Source organism: Canis aureus, chromosome 24 (assembly GCF_053574225.1).
Source record: "Canis aureus isolate CA01 chromosome 24, VMU_Caureus_v.1.0, whole genome shotgun sequence".
Lineage (NCBI taxonomy): Eukaryota > Metazoa > Chordata > Mammalia > Carnivora > Canidae > Canis > Canis aureus.
The window spans coordinates 10,534,211-10,552,400 of NC_135634.1; the positions used below are offsets into that span (position 1 = coordinate 10,534,211).

The window sequence follows — 18,190 nt, forward strand, 5'->3', positions numbered from 1 at the left end:
AGTGGGGTCAATAGATGTGGTAGCCATATTCCCCTCACCCCACCCCCACTCCAAATTCTGGACTCCCAAAATCCAGAGGTGTTGGATCACTATCTATAGGCAAATCCTTGTGCACTAGATTTCTATTTTCCAGTTTTATTTTAAAAGCAGGGTAAGGGATGCCTGGGAGGCTCAGCAACTGATCATCTGCCTTTGGCTCAGGTTGTGATCCCGGGGTCCCAGGATGGAGTTGCACCTCTGGTTCCCCGCATGGAGCCTGCTTCTCCCTCTGCCTATGTCTCTGACTCTCTCTCTCTCTCTGCGTCTCTCATGAATACATAAATAAAATCTTTAAAAAATAAAAATAAAAAGCAGGGAGGGAGTCAAAATGCAATTCAAATTACTTAGTTGATTGAGACGTTGTTCAGATGGTGTGGTAACATTTTGAAGTAGGGCTGTCAGTTCCAGGAGGGCTGGCACAGTTCCTGTCTTGTTGGCTGCTGGCTCAGCTGGGTAGGTGCTCGTAAAGAAGAGCATCTACATGAATATATTCTGCTTTCTACTCTAGCAAACTACAAACTTTTAACATGTTGGTTCTATTACTGAACAAGACACAAGTCACTTCTAGAAGCAAGGTGACATGCTCTACCGTGTAGTTGCCTGGAAGGGTTTGGGAAGAGGCTAGCAAAAACTGGGGACGATTCATTATAATTACAGAGGAATAGGTAGTGAACTCCGAGATCTTGGAAAGAACAGACCCTATTACGTCCAACATATATAATTTTCACAGTATCTCCAAATTGCAGACATCATCATCAGATATAACTGTCACTTTTGACAAGCCTTCTCTTTTCAGTGGATTTTCTCATTGAGTGTAAAATATTTAAGTTTAGAGAACATTTGCTTTTAGTGTTAAGACTCCTTCTTTTCCATTAATGAATAAAGGTAATTTTATGAATGTCATTAAATCTTCCTTCATGGGCTGAATTCTTATTAAATACAACAGACTATGTCGGATCTGTCACTAAGTCAAATTCGCTGAATTGAATTGAATTGAGTCTTTCTCAAATTTATTTTCATCAATTTTTAGGAGAAAGTCTTCCTCTCAATGATTATGTACATGCCAAAAAAGTACATATGGGACTTTCTACCGCCTGTGGGTTGCCAGGGGTTCTGAGGGGTGCAGCCCTCTCCTTATGGCTCCAATTTTCTAAATACATCAATAAAGCATCTGTTTACAGACTCTAAAAAAAAGTTTTGATATATTATTGTCACTTTCTAGTTTCCCTAGAATTTAACCTTTTTAAAATGATGTGAGATTATATTAAATAGTAACAAGTGGCACACATCACATAAAGAAACTGTAAAGATCACTAATATTGGGACGTCTGGGTGGCTCAGTGGCTGAGCATCTGTCTTCAGCTCAGGTCATGATCCCGGGTCAGGGGATCGAGTCCTGTATCAGGCTCCCCAGAGGGAGCCTGCTTCTGTTTCTGCCTCTCTCTGTGCGTCTCTCATGAATAAATAAATAAAATCTTTAAAAAAAAAAAAAAAAAGGTCACTGTAATGCCTGGGTGGCTCAGTGGTTGAACATCTGCCTTCAGCTCAGGGCGTGACACCCCAGCGTTCCAGGATCGAGTCCCACATCAGGCTCCCTGCATGGAGGCTGCTTCTCCCTCTTCCCTCTGCCTGTGTCTCTCCCTTCTCTCTGTGTCTCTCATGAATAAATAAATAAAATCTTAAAAAAAAAAGATCACTCATATTTAGTCAGATCCCATTGTGTGGGTTGGAAAATATATAAGCCCCTAAAGAATGAATTTTTTTTATGGCCAAATAAATCTAGTTGCTCTCCATAGGTTTCTGACAGCACCTCCTTACAATATGAAATTGAGAAATCCAACTCCTTGGTGGATTAGGAGGCAGCTGGCTCCTTGGGTCCCGTTCATTCATTTACAAAGGAGCCAGGCACTGTGTTTGGCACGAAAGAAACAGACCAGGTGCCTCCGTCACCACCGTCTATGAGCTTCCAGTTCCGTGGACAAGACAGACGATGAACAAGCAAACAGATAAGAAAGAGAAGTTCTGGGGATCCCTGGATGGTTCAGCGGTTTGGCGCCTGCCTCTGGCCCCGGGCGATCCTGGAGTCCCCGGATCGAATCCCGCGTCGGGCTCCTGGTGTGGAGCCTGCTTCTCCGTCCTCCTGTGTCTCTGCCTCTCTCTTTCTCTCTCTACATCTATCATGGATAAATAAGTAAATACATCTAAAAAAAGAAAGAAAGAAAGAGAAGTTCTGATGCCGCTAAGGGCATCTGAAAATAATAAAACAGGGTAAGGGGGCTCCGGGTGAATGATAGCGCGGGCTGCCTGGAGTCTGGAAAGGGCTCTCGGGAGACCACAGCAGGGGGTCAGGTCAGTTCACTCATTTTCAGACTCCGCTAGTAGTTCTCGGGTCGGCGCGGTGAGGACCCCGGGGGTGCGGGGTCGGGGCCCGGTTCCCAGCTGCCCCAGGCCCTTCCCCGGTCCGGGAAGGCCCGGCCCACCTTCGCAGCCCCCTCCCCGCCGCCCCCTCACTGCGCGCGCCGGTCACTCACGCCCTCTGGGAGGGGCCTCCGCGGCCGGCGCTCGGGAGCCGGGGGCAGGCGGCAGGGCCGCGGCGCGGGAGGAGGCCGCCCCGAGGGGAGCCAGCGCCGCCGCCGCCGCCGCCGCCGCCGCCGCGCAGCCCCGCCGAGCCCTGCGGCAGCCGGGCCGCCCGCCCGCGCACACCGCGCCTTTGCTTTTCTCATTGGGGCGCGCGTGATGATGGAAGGCCGGCCAAGAAGAGAAGAAACGTGCGCCCCGAGACGTCTCCTGTTTCTCTTCAACACACACTCAGGGGTCGCTCAGCACAGATGATTCAGGCTTTTGTACCAGGCGAAGGACGCGACTGAGGAGAAGGGACCGGGGGTCAAGCCGCACCCTCTGTTCTCGCGCCGGGGCCTTGCCTCAGGACGCGGCCAGTCTTTTTCCATTATCACCTTAAAAGATTTCCCGCCAGTTTCAAGATCCACATTCTCCTCAGGCCATCTTCCTAAACTCAAAGATCCAAGTATTATTTATAAGGCACCATGAGAAATCTTTTTTATTTTTTTAGATTGTATTTATTTATTCCTGAGAGGCACTGGAAGAGAGGCAGGCTTCGGGACTGGAGCCCGGTGTGGGACTCGATTCCAGGACCCTGGGTCATGACCTGACCCAGAGGCAGCCGCCCGACGACCGAACCACCCGGGTGCCCCAGGAACTACCTCTGTCTTTAAGGAAGGAAGCGTGAAAGGAGTTGAAAGCAGACCCCTCGGCCTGCCCCACACAGCAGAGACGGGCCCAGTCCTGCAGCCCCGCCAGCCTGCCCGGGGGAAAGTGGGTGAGGAGGCCTCCAGGGACCGGAGCGTAGTTGGTTCCCAGGGCCTTGACCCATCTCCAAGGTTGGTGCGCATCGGCTCGGGTGTGTGCGTCTGCCCGAAGCTGGAGGCCACGCCGGCCATCACTGAGCTGGGAGGCGGATGCTCGCCCCTCGCGGGACCTCCCCTTCCATGAGGATGTGGACCGCTGCTTCCCGGGGCCCTTGTGAGGCCCAGGTGCCTTGGCAGGTAGCAGGAGCCCCCGGGGAGGTGGGGGTGCTGTGCACCCAGCCTCGTGGGGGCAGGGCCCTCCCTCCCTCCGCCCGGATGCCGGCTGTGCTGGGTGTGCCCGAGCAAAAATCCTGCTCTCCTGAGGTAAGTGGGTTGAAGAAAAAACACAACCGCCGAGATTGGCCCAGATTCTGCTCTGACGGTCGGCCTTGGTCCTGGGGGAGCTTCTCAGGGCAGTTTTAGCTCCTCTCAGCCTTTATATGAAAAGGAGAAAGAAGACAGAATTCAGAAATTCGTGTACAGCCTCGTAATTGTCACAGGAAACTGCTGCTGCAAATGACCGTGACATTATATTGTATTCTCATATCTCTTTCTTCCTTTTGTTTTTTCATTATGCAACAAAAAACAGTGATGTTTATCATCTAAATATTAAGCTTTTAGATGCTGGTATTTAATACATGTTACTTAGGGCAACTACCTCAAAAAATAAAAAAAATAAACTCCAAATAACTTTTTAAACAAACCATGCAGGTTGACAAGTTGCCACAGAAGATTTTATGAAATAACAAGATTTGCTGTGAATGGGAAGTACTCTTTTTCAATTAAATTTTAAACACACTTAGCAAATATGCCTGTTTCCTCCAGGTGGGAGGTTTGTTTCAGGTTTCCACATGCTGCCTAAGAGTGCTTTAAGTATGCCCAAAACTCCCCTGAGAGAGCAGGAGATCGTAATGTGGAATATTAACTCTTCTGCCTGTTATAACCATAAAGCCAGGCCTACCTCTCTCCCAGGGGCATCAGAAATTGCTTTTGTGTGCTGCTCGGAAAGGCCTTGGAATCCAGAAACGAAGAAAAGTGAAACAACCCAATGCCCTGCCAAAGAGATAAGATAGTGAGTCCAAAGACCTAAAGAAACAGAGTTTTAAGTGACTGGTTTTTAAAAAACAATTCAGGGATCCCTGGGTGGCGCAGCGGTTTAGCGCCTGCCTTTGGCCCAGGGCGTGATCCTGGAGACCTGGGATCGAGTCCCACGTCGGGCTCCCAGTGCATGGAGCCTGCTTCTCCCTCTGCCTGTGTCTCTGCCTCTCTCTCTCACTGTGTGCCTATCATAAATAAATAAAATAAAAAAAATTTAAAAAAAATAAAAAACAATTCAAGTACAGCCACACACTGCTTTGCACCAGCCCTCACGTGGCCACGTGCTAGTTAGGTATCCTTGGACAACTATTTGACCTCTTCTTCCTCAATTTCCCTACTTGTAAAATGGGCATAATAATTGTAATGATTTCATAAGCTTTCACTGGCATGTGTGAGAATTTAGCAAAAAAACCCACATAAAAAAAAATCCACATAAAATCCTTGGCGTGGCGCTTGGTGCTTGTTTAGAACTCAACAAATAGTTAGCTATTACTTTTTAAAATAATAACAACTAATGATATAATAAATTATTAACTTATAGTAAATACTCTTATATTACAGCCTAGTCCCATTCTTTTCTCCTTCTCCAACTTAGGCTTCACCTTGAGGCCAAACATATTGTAGTGGCTTCATTCCTATTTATTTGAACCTGATGTCAGGCCTTCCCAATCACCTAGGTTGCTTATAAAGGCCCAATGCCTGTGTCTCATCTCCAAGATTCTGACTTAATTGATCTTGGTGTGGCCTGGGCTTTAGAAGGTTTGGAAGCTCCTGCAGGTGACTCTAATGTACAGCCAACTTTGGAAACCAGCACTTTTCGGTGTTGTCCTGCTCAAAGAGGCACACAGATGTGTATAGTTTAAATCAAATTAAAATGGCATGTCTTCTGAGCTAATAATGTGACTCATTTTGCTGCATTAGCCATTCAAATCAGCCAATCAATCTGACTTATTTTTTCACTGAATTCATAGGTTTTGACTGATTTGACCAATTAATTCAGTAAAAAGTTTGATTCATTATAATTATATGGTCATAGCCTCAAGTAAATTGAATTTTCTGGAAACCAGCTATGATTGAGTGGATGTTTGGAACCTTTTAGATGATACATTACCATAGAAGTTCACATTATTTAATTTCATTCTATACATTGATAAGAAACTGGATATTAAATAAAAATGCTGATAGCTCTGGATTGATTTAACCAATTCATTTAATAAAAATTTGATTTTTCAAACTCTCGTAGCCATAGCCTAAAGAAAATTGGATTTGTTGGGGATGACCTAGGATTTTAAGTGTAATTTAGAATATAAATCACTACAGGAGTACACATTATTTAATTCCATCCTGCACATTTGCTAACCAACTGGATGTTAAATCAAAATGCTGATAGTTGGAATAAGATTAATGTTGTCTCATCCCTTTGATCTCGTCCTGGGGGCTTTTGAAGGCTTCTAGGTTGCTATTGGATTTGCACACTGCTGCCTATTATTAACCTCTTTAAAAAATTAATGAGCGTGTTGATCCACTTAGCGCTTTGGTCATACTGATCCATCAGATGAATCATGAGTGAGGTAGCATTCACAGCTTCTATCAACATCCTGTCAACATTTTCCGTTACAGGCACCAAATGCTACATTCGAAAAAGTCCCTGAACCTAGAAGTTTTACATCTGGCTGTGAACCTGTGGCATCATGATCTCTGGAACTAGCTGGGCAGACCAAACCGCTCTGGGATATACCCACAGTTGGACAAAACCAAATTCAACAACCACTTGTCTCTAAGCATTTATATTGAAAATAGAAAACAATGGAGTTAAAAATCAGGCAATGTGTTGTATATGGACTACTTCTCCCACAGTGGAACAAGTTATTTGTCTGTGAGAGCATTTATTTGTAGGATGCACAGGAATGATGTCACTAGAAATTGGAGGACATAAGAAAAGTCTTTTAAAATTTCCCTTCCAGGGATCCCTGGGTGGTGCAGCGGTTTGGCGCCTGCCTTTGGCCCAGGGCGCAATCCTGGAGACCCGGGATCGAATCCCACATCGGGCTCCCAGTGCATGGAGCCTGCTTCTCCCTCTGCCTGTGTCTCTACCTCTCTCTCTCTCTCTCTCTCTCTCTCTCTGTGACTATCATAATTAAAAAAAAAATAAAATAAAATTTCCCTTCTGATAGTTTTATGAAAAAGAGAATTTTGGCTAAAGAGTGAATAAAAAAAATTCATAGTGGTCAAAGGGGTAGGAACGGTATGAATATTTAGTAAGTGCTTATTATGTGCTGGACTCTTTCTGTACATAATCTCCTTTAACCTTTATAACAACTCCTCAGATTGTATCAGTCCCAATTCATGGATAGGGTTATTGAAGTTCAGAGAGATTAGTTAACTTGCTCAAAACTGCACAGCGTGAAGTCACAAAAATACATTTGAACCAAGTCTGTCTGTTCCAGACCCCACCCTGTATGTCAGGGTGACTGATGCTCCTGGTTTACCCAGGACTGATTTCCCAGAACATGGAACTCAGTTTTAAAGTCATGATAGTCCCTGGAAAACCAGAACAAGTTGGCTACTATACTTGGTGACCAGAGGTTACTACTCCCTTAGCCAGCCAGCCAGCCAGATTTTAGGCCCTACATCTGCCCCTCGGGGGGAAGCACACATGGGAGGCCTAGCTCAGCTCACTCCCTCATTTCAGAAAATATATATCCAACCATATTACATTTCTAAACTTTTTTAAAGATTTATTTATTTATTTATTTATTTATTTATTTATTTATTTATTTATTCATGAGCGATACAGAGGGAGAGGCAGAGCACAGGCAGAGGGAGAAGCAGGCTCCCCATGGGAAGCCCGATGCTGGACTTGATCCCAGGACCCCAGGATCACAATCTGAGCCAAAGGCAGATAATCCACCACTGAGCCTCCCAGGTGCCCCTACATTTCCAAGTTAATGGCACTTCTAGACAAATTACTGTATCCTTAGATCGTGTAGGTGAAGGATCAGCAAATGTTCCCCCTAAAAAGCCTTTTTTTAATTTTGTGGGTCACAGAATCTCCGTCACAACCACTCAACTCTGCCATGGTAATGGAAAGCATCCACAGACAATACAAAAACGAACAGATAGGGCTGTGTTCCAAGAAAATACTAGTTACCAAAACCAGAGCTGGGCTGGATCTGGCCCGTGGCTAAATTATCAAACCCTGACATAGATTATTTGTAAAGAATCCTCTGTGTAGATAATGCAGTTTTGAAGAATCATTTCTGGAAGTTACTTTAATTGGGGTAGGGCCAGCAGGCTGTTGGGAGCTGTCTTTGGATCAACCTATTGGAGTTAGCTGTGCTTGTTTGGGGGCTATCAAATTTGACTTTTCTGATCCTTCCCCCAAAGCACTTAGTGTGTGTCTGTGTGAAGAAGCAGCATGGTATCTCCCATCGCAAATGTATATCCCTTCCTTGTCACATTCATTTTTCTCTTGCCTTTTCAGATTTTATTTCCAAACACCATTTAAAAAGTCATTCCTGGGGCACCTGCGTGGCTCAGTCGGTTAAGCATCTGCCTTTGGCTCAGGTCAGGATCCCAGGGTCCTGGGATGAAGCCCCGCATTGGGTTTCCCGGTTACCAGGGAGTCTGCTTCTCCCTCTCCCTCTGTGCATGTGCTCTCTCTCTCTCTCTCTCTCTCTTAAATAAACAAACAAACAAATAATAAATCTTTTTAAAAAATAAAGTCATTTCTATTAGCACTCTATGTAAACTTCAGATATACTCATTTGCTTCAATATAGCATTTTCTTTTTTAATGTGTGCAGGGAAAATACTGAAGTTGTTCTATACTGAAAAGCAAATACCACTTTAGCACCAGAGCAGCCTCTACCAACCCAACATTCATTGTTGTGTGCCTTCCTCTGCTCACAGGGTCCTCACAGAGCAGTCAGTCGCCTGCACAGTGTGAAGTCACAAAAACAGGATTTGAGGGGCCCCTCAAGACCTCATGCCCTAAACACAGATCTGGCCCAAAGAGGAGAAGTGTATAACCAACATATTCTCAAATGTGAAAGGAATAGCAGGCATGGCTTGAAGACGCAGGTGGGGTGGGGAGGAGGTGTAAATCTGGGGGGCAAATAGCAACAGGTAAAGTTTGGGCTCGGGATTAGCCAGGCAGAGAGGCGGCTGATACATAGATTAGCTCAGGAAGAGAAGAAGCAGGTGCTCAGCCTTTGGAGACAGTGACGGGTCATTAGGAGGATGTAATTGTTAAAGCAAGCAGAGGCCCACTGTGCATTCTCAAGCAGGAGGGGATCCACGGACAGTGATAAGGTGGACACCACGGGCAGGGGGTCCTACTGGTGTTGAAGTTAGGAGACTGGGGCAGAGTGTGGCAGCTGAAATGGACGGTAAGGGACGGGGTCCAAAAAACTTCCCCAGAATCTGGAGGATGGTGGTAGTGTAGCTAATTCCAGAAAAATTGGGAAGAGGTGATGCTCATTTATGAAAATGACTTCAAGCTTTAGCTTGAAAACCTGTGATATTTCCATGCCCCTTGAAAACAACTGTTCTCTGGGCAAGCAGGTAGGAGATCAGAGCTTCATGCAGATTTTTTTTTTAAGTAAGCTCTAAAAAACATGGAACGCATTACAAATTTGCATATCATCCTTGTGCAGGGCCGTGCTAATCTTCCGTGTATCATTCCGATTTTAGTATATGTGCTGCCAAAGTGAGCCCTCTGTGCAGATTTTACGTAGAACTCCACAGATCATAACTGAGCCAGGCAAGGAGTTCCTATGCTTTTTTTGGCCATTTATTTCCCTAATGACCCCTGCCTAAACTCTTCCGTGTTTGGTTGAAGAGCAACACATCAGGATTATTGTCTCTTTTGATTTGCTCTGGCTGCCCCATGCATAAACTTGCAGACAACATCCCCATCAAACACTTCTCTACTAACTCTAGGATCTCCAGATCATGGTTCCTGAGTTAACCCATAAACCGACTGAATCATCAGCTCTGGCAAGGGTGGGTTCTGACAACTGGTTTCTTTTGTTTTTTTTAATTTATGATAGTCACACAGGGGGAGAGAGAGAGGCAGAGACACAGGCAGAGGGAGAAGCAGGCTCCATGCACCGGGAGCCCGACGTGGGATTCGATCCTGGGTCTCCAGGATCGCGCCCTGGGCCAAAGGCAGGCACTAAACCGCTGCGCCACCCAGGGACCCCCGACAACTGGTTTCTTAATCCTGGCCACACTAGCCGCTGAATTGGTATCGGTAAGTTTGCACTTGACTTAGGAAACTGAATTGAGCTGCTTATGACCTTCAAAGAGAATCAGTTAAAGAAGGTATCATGGGGCACCCAGGTGGTTCAGTGGTTGAGCATTTACCTTCAGCTGAGGTCATGATCCTGGGGTCCTGGGATCTAGTCTGGCATCAGGTTCCCCAAAGGGAGCCTGCTTCTCTCTCTGCCTATGTCTCTGCCTCTCTCTGTGTCTCTCATGAATACATACATAAAAATCTTAAAAAACGGTATCACAACAGTTAAGAATATATAAACATATATTAGGTAGATATTTAGATAATGCACGCATTAAGCAAAGCACTATTTCTATTTAATGACAAAAGCAGAATCAACTATGCACCTGAAAACACTTCATAATTGTTTAGTTTATCAATTTAACCCACTGACTTCAATTTTCCAACCTTACACTTGTAAGGAAGGCATTAATATTGAAGATTATAGTGATATCCAGTAGAGAATACAGTAATAAATAATTTAGCTTCTTTATGCTTTAGTTGCTTTCCTAAATTACTTATGAAACAGCAACAAATACTACTGGTGCTATTGGGAAAGCTGACATTATCCATTTCTTATTTAACAATGGAGTCATAAAAAAAGAGAGAGAGAAGGGAGGCTGGGAGCGAGAAACTCATTATTGTATTAAATACAGATCCTGGTATCTTGAGAAGCAGCATGTTTGATTTGGCTAAAGAATATCAAAAGCCACAAAGCAAGAAAAGGACATTTGTTGTAGCCAAAGTAAACAGTTTTTATTTGTTTTCCATATGCAAGCACATGAGTAGAACCCAGCATATTTTATATTTGTACATTTTGGGGAAACATGTAGAATTTTAGTCATCATAACATAAACCATGTCCCTTCTGCTACTTTATGTTTATCAACCGGGAGTGTTACATGAGCAAAGCATGTGGAAATCAGTGATCCTATGACATTTCAGGACACCATATGGAATTTGTCAAGGCCCAGACTGAAAGAAGTATACCTGAATTGTCTCGGTTGTGTGAAAATGTATTCTATAACTGTTTCCAGAATATGCGATTCAAATATCATAGTGACTTATCAAATATAATCCTTGTTGCCAGGGAATATTTCCTTGAGCCTTATTGACTTATTAATTTTTTTTTTTATCTCACTAGAGATGGCCGTGTCTCCCATCTTCCAGAAACTCTAAGATTTTCCCTCTCTCTCCAAAACAGGAGAGTTTTTGGAGACAAAACCCCTGCCCCTCAATATGAACATGATCAAATGCATGCATTTCTAAAGAGGGCTTTAACCAAAGATCAGAAAAATTGAGGGTGCTTTTTTTGAAATATTATTTCCCACATTCTAACAGTTATGCCTGCCAGACAAGATGTCTACAGTAAACTTTATAAACCTCCATATTTTGAGAAATCAATTGTGGATGTTAAGATGGAAGTAGAAGAAATTCATTTTAAAAAGTTACTGATAATGTAAATAAAGCCTTTAACAGTGCTTGGCACATAATATGTGCTCAATAAACACAATGTTAGCTATTGTAATTTTATTATTTGGGATATTCACAATTAATGACAAATGGTAACATGTATGTACATATGTATAAATGTACACACAGATTTATGTATATAACAGGTATGTATAAACAGAGAAGTGCCTAACTTTTGTAATTGCCAAAAATAATCTTTGCTTGTGAATTAATTCATTGCCATTCGCTATTTGTTTTCCTGTTGCAAGTTGGAAAGGAGAACACCAGCAGAGGTGTGAAATGGCTCATTTATTTCAGTGAATTATTAACCCAGAAGACTTGCCACAATTATTCTAATCAGAGCAGTGAAGCAACTCTGGCCATTGAGGAAACACCAAATCAATGAATTTAAATCGTGAAACAGGCTGCCCAGTGCCACCTTAATCACAGAATAATAAAACATTAGGATCAGAAGGGCCTTCAGAAACAAATAATGAGGGATGCCTGCGTAGCTTAGCGGTACAGCATCTGCCTTTGCCCTGGGACGTGATCCTGGAGTCCTGGAATTGAGGCCCACATCAGGCTCCCTGCATGGAGCCTGCTTCTCCCTCTGCCTGTGTCTCTGCCTCTCTCTCTGTGTCTTTCATGAATAAATAAATAAAATCTTAAAAAAATAACAACAACAACAACAAAAAAAAATCATGAGAGACCCAAAACTATAGAGCACAAACTGAGGGTAGATGGAGACAGGTGGGTGGAGGATGAGCTGGAGGGGGGATGGGCATTAAAGAGGGCACTTGTTAGGAAGAGCACCGGGTATTATATGTAAATGACAAGCCACTGAACTCTACTCCTGAAACCAATGTTGAACTTTATGTCATCTAAACAAAAATTAATTAAAAAAGAAAAAAAAGAAGAAGAGCCATCAGATGTCATCCAACATAATGTCTTCATCTTACAAGTGAGGAATCTGGGGCCCAAAGAGGTAGGGTGACTTGCTGGAGCACATAGTTGGTACCAGAAGAGTCATTCCAACATTGGGCTTTTGTCTCCACATCCGGGCTCTGCTCAGTCTCATCTGTATGGTATTTCTCTCCCTCTAAAAAAATAAGTCTATCTAATTGCACTGAGTCTGTGTGAAGCCATTACAGCTGGATTTGCCTCGTTGGCCTCTTGTGGGTGACAGCCTTGTTAGCTTCTCAAATATTGAGAAGATGGATTATGATTTAAGATCATTGAACCAAAGGGGCCCCAACAAGTATCCCTTTAACCTCACCTTTTCTGATCTCCTATTGTCGATATCCAGGATATATGGGTGCACATCACTTCACTTTAGAATTAAAACGTCCACTATTTGGCTTTTGTTTTCCAAGTGTATTTTTAAATGAAGCCTTTGAAACAGATCACAGGAATCTCTTTCTTATATCTAGATAGGCTCCACATCCAGCATGGAGCCCTATGTGGGGCCTAGACTTATGACCCTGAGATCAAGACCTGAGCTAAAAAAAAAAAAGGGCCTGAGCTGAGCTAAGAGTTGGATGCTTAACTGACTTAGCTACCCAGGCACCCCTAGACATGGCCTTTTTAGTGAGAATTATTGATTAGTTGGAGAAATCACTTGTCCCTGATTCCAGTGTTCAGGATACGTGATCCAGATGGCGAAATTAGCTTAAATCCACACAGGCAGAACCCACAGTGGAGTGGGGCTGGAGGTTCCTGAACACAGGATTTGGTCTCCTTTACATTTGTATCTCCTGCACGAAGCACAGTGCTTGCTTGGTACATTGTAGGTACTCAATACAGTTAGTTGGACAAATTAATGAAAGAATAAGCAAATTAAATTTCTGGTTCTCCAAACTTTCCATAGGAAGAGAAGAGTAGCTTCACCTGAAGACAGGCATTTATGCTCTGAAGTTGGGTTTCCCAAACTTGATGGGCTGGTGGCTACTTTGGAGAGACCAAGAAACCAACCAGCCAGACAACCAGAAAAACAAACATTTTTTCAAGACTTTTCCGTCCACTTTTGGTAGCCACTACAAAGCACATTTCCATGCCTAAAGGGACATCCTTGAACTTCAGTGGATGACTTCAGAATGCATCCCTGCACCCCTCAACTTCCTTCAGAATGCTATGCTATTCTGAGATGCTGGCCTCTGTCTTTTGTTCATTATAGAGGCCAGTTGACCAGCTGCTTGTAGCATCTTACCTTTTTCAGACCTAACTATGGGAAAGCCCACATCCAAGTTTCTCACCTTAGCAGGTTTTTGCGTAGTCTGGTGTTCCCATGAAGAAAAAAATGAACACTTGTTTCCTTTTAAACAATTCTTTGGGGTGCCAGTGGCTCAGTCAGTTAAGGCACCCAACTTTTACTTTCAGCTCAGGTCTTGATCTCCGTGTCCTGGGATAGAGCCCTGAGTTGGGCTCTGTGCTTGGTGCAGAGTCTGCTTGGGACTCTCTCTCTCTCTCTAAATAAATAAACAAATCTAAAAAAAAAGAATTAAACAGGGCTGCCTGGGTGGCTCAGTTGGCGTATGCCTTTGGCTCAGGTCATGATCCCAAGGTCCTGGGATTGACTCCCACATCAGACTCCTCCCCCCTGAGGGTGAGAGTCTGTTTCTCCCTCTGCCTGCGGCTCTCCCTACTTGTGCTCTCGTTCTCTCTGTCAAATAGATAAATAAAATCTTTTTAAAAAAGAAATTAAAAAAAAAGAATTAAACAATTCCTCTTTAATAAAGCCTTTGCCTCTCTGTCATTGGAATCCCAGCCAGCCTGACTTCTGATTAAATTTCTCCATTAAGTGGTGGAAGATGGTTCAGAGTGTATACTGCTTGAAAGATGGCCATTCAGACAGCCATGTGTTGTAAAACTATTTTGTGCATGTGGCCCACTCATAGGGAAAGGCATTCCAGCACAGAGTATGTGTGTGTCAGCGCTGGCAAGAGACCACGCTGGGGCATGAATATGTATGTTTTAAGGAAGGAGCAACAGTTGAGAATGGACGAAAGACATAGCCTGGGCACCCTCCCAATGCCTATAATTACACCACTAACCCTCCCCTAGGGAAAGCTCGGTTCTGCTCATTTTCAGAGAGGTGAAATTGGCATCTGAAGACATGTTTTTGAGATTTGAACACTGAGGTCTCTTTATGTAAGCATCAGCAATAAAACATCTTTATGTTGACCACATTTTCTTTCCCAGAGACACGAGAAAAGAACAGGATTTGCCTCGTAGGCCTAAAAAGAACACTCTGCTTCCTTTCTTAAAATCTTCCATGGTGTTTTTCTACCTTTGGTTTTGAGTTATAGAGAGATGGATATTTTTGTTCCTGAGCCAAGAAGCCTGTGTGCCATGTGTCTTTCACACAGCAGCTACATTTCACAAAAAAAGAAGTGTTTTTTTACCTGATTTTTCCTGTGGCATTTAAAAAATCTGCACTGAACTTTGCCACATTCATTTTTTCCGACCCAAAGGCACCAGTGTGAGTTGGTGGGAGGAAAAACATTAACTTCACTTAAGCCTGGAGAGAGGTCAGTGGACATGTCCAGAATCACACAGTGACTCAGAATACCTGCCTAGGCACTTTCTTAATCAGTCTGAAAGGCTGGCCATTTAAACAACAGGAGAGATTTACTCATTTTGGAAGTCTCTTAGGCTGTGTTTCTAAATGGTCAACATCTAGTTTCAGGCGGGCAAATGAAGTGTCATTTTTACTCATTATTCCAAGTCAACAAAGTGAAAATAAAAATATATCCAAAAAGTTTGTAAAAAGCTTCTCTCATGATAAATCTATAGTTGGTTTTGATTAAGTTGGAAAAGTCTATTTGAAAGATGTCTTGGGACGCCTGGATGGCTCAGCGGTTGAGTGTCTGCCTTTGGCCCAGGACAGGATCCTGCAGTCCCGGGATCGAGTCCTGCATCGGACTCCCTGCACGGAGCTTGCTTCTCCCTCTGCCTGTGTCTCTGCCTCTCTCTGTGTGTGTCTCTCATGAATAAATAAATAAAATCTTTTAAAAAAAGAAAAAGAAAGATGTCTCAAGCTTTAGAAGTTGATTTCATGGAGTAGCTCTCCACTCTCATGACTTACCCCATCCCCATCCCAACAGTCAACTGTGAGCAAAGCACCCCAAATGGCAAGACTCACATCTGAGCCCACTTGACATTTTACAATTTTTTTTAATGTCTGGGCGAAAGCTGACTTTCCAGGTATCTGGTAGCCACTTTTTTGGTATTTACCTAGATGCTTATACTACAGACAAAAGAATAGAGAACACAAAAGGCAATTTAACACCTTTCCTCCACACTCCAGCAGTTTGGGATACCACCCTTAGGTCAGTTTATGTCAAGAAATCAACTCATAGCAATGCTTGGTTCTAAATTTAAAGTTTCTCCCTTTATGTTCAGCTGTGGTTAAAATTCGTGTTTTCTCTGAATTTGCACTTCTAGTGGGACACAGTTCTCTTACCCCTACTTTACCCTTTGCATGCTAAACAATTCCAGTTCCTTCAACCATCCAATCTTTGTCTAGCTCCCTCTCCAGCCTGCTGTAGTACTCCTCTCTGGGACTGCTATGAGTTTCCCAATTAGGTTCTCTTGGGTAGTCTGGAAATCTACCCACACCAGTGGACCTCGCCCCCCAAAACAAAAACAAAGCAACTCACACACATTCCCCCAAACCAACAGGAGGAGCAGCTCACCTTTCCCAGTTGGCATGTGTCATTTATTTCATATGTATTAGTATATGTAGTCATCTGTGGGTTTCTTTGGCCATCTTATTGAGCAAATTAAATTCTAAGACAGTCAAAAGTTTAGTAATGTAACCAGAAAACTCTTAGCCACTGAATATGGCAATGACATGACATGTCTTTCAAGAAGAAATTGGCTATGACAATGACCAAAGAAGAAAATCCCTAGAGTCCCTGGCAACGTGGCAACTTAACGTTGCTTACTGAGAGGTATGGGTTTCTTCTAGCTTATGATAATCACAAGAGCTGGTTCTACTGGATGTAAAAAGGAGGAGCTTGAAGGAAAAGTTTCTTTACAAGTTGAAAGTAAACTAAGCTAGGCTGATGATCATTTCCATAGATTTTAGATATAAAAAATTATAGAAACTGGTTTCAGTTATTAAAAAGCATGAGCATAAGCCTTTTGATCCCTTAATTAAAGTTCTTGTTCAAAAACTGTGTTCAAACAAAACCTTTAACAGCTCAATTTCTAAAATAATATCATAAAAGCAGGAGAGGGAACAGATCTGTATGTATCTGTACTATACGAGAAATCTTATCGCCAATTTCTAAAGGGAAAGGCAGGAGTCCCAGGGTGCCTGTTAAAGATTTTACTGGAGAGGTACTGGGCGGGGAAGGGGGGCATGAAATGTCATTAAGGAGAATGAAAGCCTAGGTATGCTAAAAAATACAGCCTTGCAGAGCCGCCTAGCAAAACCTGGAGCGAGAGACACTACTTTTTTTGGTCTGTGAGGTTTGCATTTGTTCCCTTTACCAAAGCCATCTGAGCCCCTTGCACCCCATCTCCTGTTGTCTCCATCTTTGGCCTTAAACAAAGACATCCAGGTCACGGTGTGCATTTCAGGTCTTCTAATCACTAAGTGTCAGTTCAGTGAGGGGAAATATCAGTTAATACAAAAGTGGATTTCTCACAGTGGTGGCTGGTACAGATCCAGGTTCAGATTTTTCACCTTTACTCCACATCACCTCTCAACCCTTCATGCCCAGGGGATTTAAAAAAAAAAAAAAAAGGAATAGAAAGGCATGGAGCACATAATTTCTTTTCTTTCAGGTTCTCTAAGTAAACCCCGGGTTCTGGTTGGACCGTGTGTCGATATCATGATGTCTGAATTCTCATCGTTATCAGAGTAGCCAGAGCTTACTGTTTTTAAAACTCCAATTGCTCTGATGGGTAGTTCCATCTACCAAAGGCAACTCTCAATGGTGCATGTGCACAGACTCTCAAATTAAGTTCAAATTAGCAGTTTGAACTTGGGCTCAGCACAGCAACCTGCAAGCTTTTTAGAGTGACCATCTGTGATTCATCCTATCTTAACATTACCTGCATAGTCACCAGTTGACTGAAGACTAATGCTTCGTCCAAATTAAATCGCTTATCTTGTATTGTACTTCAAAGCCAAAAGTGAAATCCTTGGTGAATTTGTTCCTCAAAGAATTTCCATTAACCCAGTTTGTATTTCTCAACAGGAAATCATATAGACTTGGAAAATGATAAAAGTCATGTAACTGAGAGCCGAAGATGAGAACAGACAGGTCAAATATACAAATATACCCATGCAAAGAGATAGGAAGAAGATATTTGGGGGCATTGTCACAAAAAGGTTGCCTCTTTATTTATTTTTTTATATTTTATTTATTTACATGAGAGAGAGAGAGCACAGAGGGAGAGGGAGAAGCAGACTCTCCACTGAGCAGGGGCAACTTTTAGAACATCTGGGTGGCTCAGTCGGTTAAGCATCTGCCTTCGGCTCAGGTCGTGATCCTGGGGTCCTGAGATCAAGTCCCTCATCGGGCTCCCTGCAGGGAGCCTGCTTCTCCCTCTTTCAATGTCTCTGCCTCTCTCTCCGTGTCTCTCATGAATAAATAAATAAAATCTTAAAAAAAAAAAAGTTGCCCCTTCAGAGAAGAAATTAAAATTACACTCCTTATCTGAATTTTCAGATGTAGCACACTTCATAGAGTATTTGGAAAACTGAAATCCCCTCTCATTTTTGTGATGAAATTAGACTTGTATTTCTCTAAAACAAGTATTAGACCCAGAGAAACACAAAGTGCAAGAGGAATGCAGCAAAACATATGTCCCCCCCAAATCACATATTTAAAGGTAAGATTATCTTTTACTGATAAATTATGAAAAGTACTACTCAAAATAAGTTACAGAATATGCATGCAAAGTGAAGTCATTTTTATTTTTGGTGTAATAGCTAAGAAACTTAAA

At 43.1% G+C, this 18,190-nt stretch overlaps 2 long non-coding RNA genes and 1 other non-coding gene across 3 annotated transcripts; 2 read left to right on the forward strand and 1 right to left on the reverse strand.

Moving 5' to 3' along the window:
- Nucleotides 1-2,629: 2,629 nt before the first annotated feature.
- On the forward strand, nt 2,630-6,324 carry LOC144295756 (uncharacterized). Its single transcript, XR_013362849.1, has 2 exons — nt 2,630-3,728; nt 6,123-6,324. It is a non-coding gene; the product is annotated as an uncharacterized LOC144295756 (long non-coding RNA).
- Nucleotides 6,325-6,649: 325 nt separating this feature from the next.
- On the forward strand, nt 6,650-12,175 carry LOC144295758 (uncharacterized). Its single transcript, XR_013362851.1, has 2 exons — nt 6,650-9,758; nt 11,500-12,175. It is a non-coding gene; the product is annotated as an uncharacterized LOC144295758 (long non-coding RNA).
- LOC144296657 (U6 spliceosomal RNA) lies at nt 9,115-9,220 on the reverse strand. Its single transcript, XR_013363671.1, has one exon. It is a non-coding gene; the product is annotated as a U6 spliceosomal RNA (small nuclear RNA).
- Nucleotides 12,176-18,190: the final 6,015 nt, after the last annotated feature.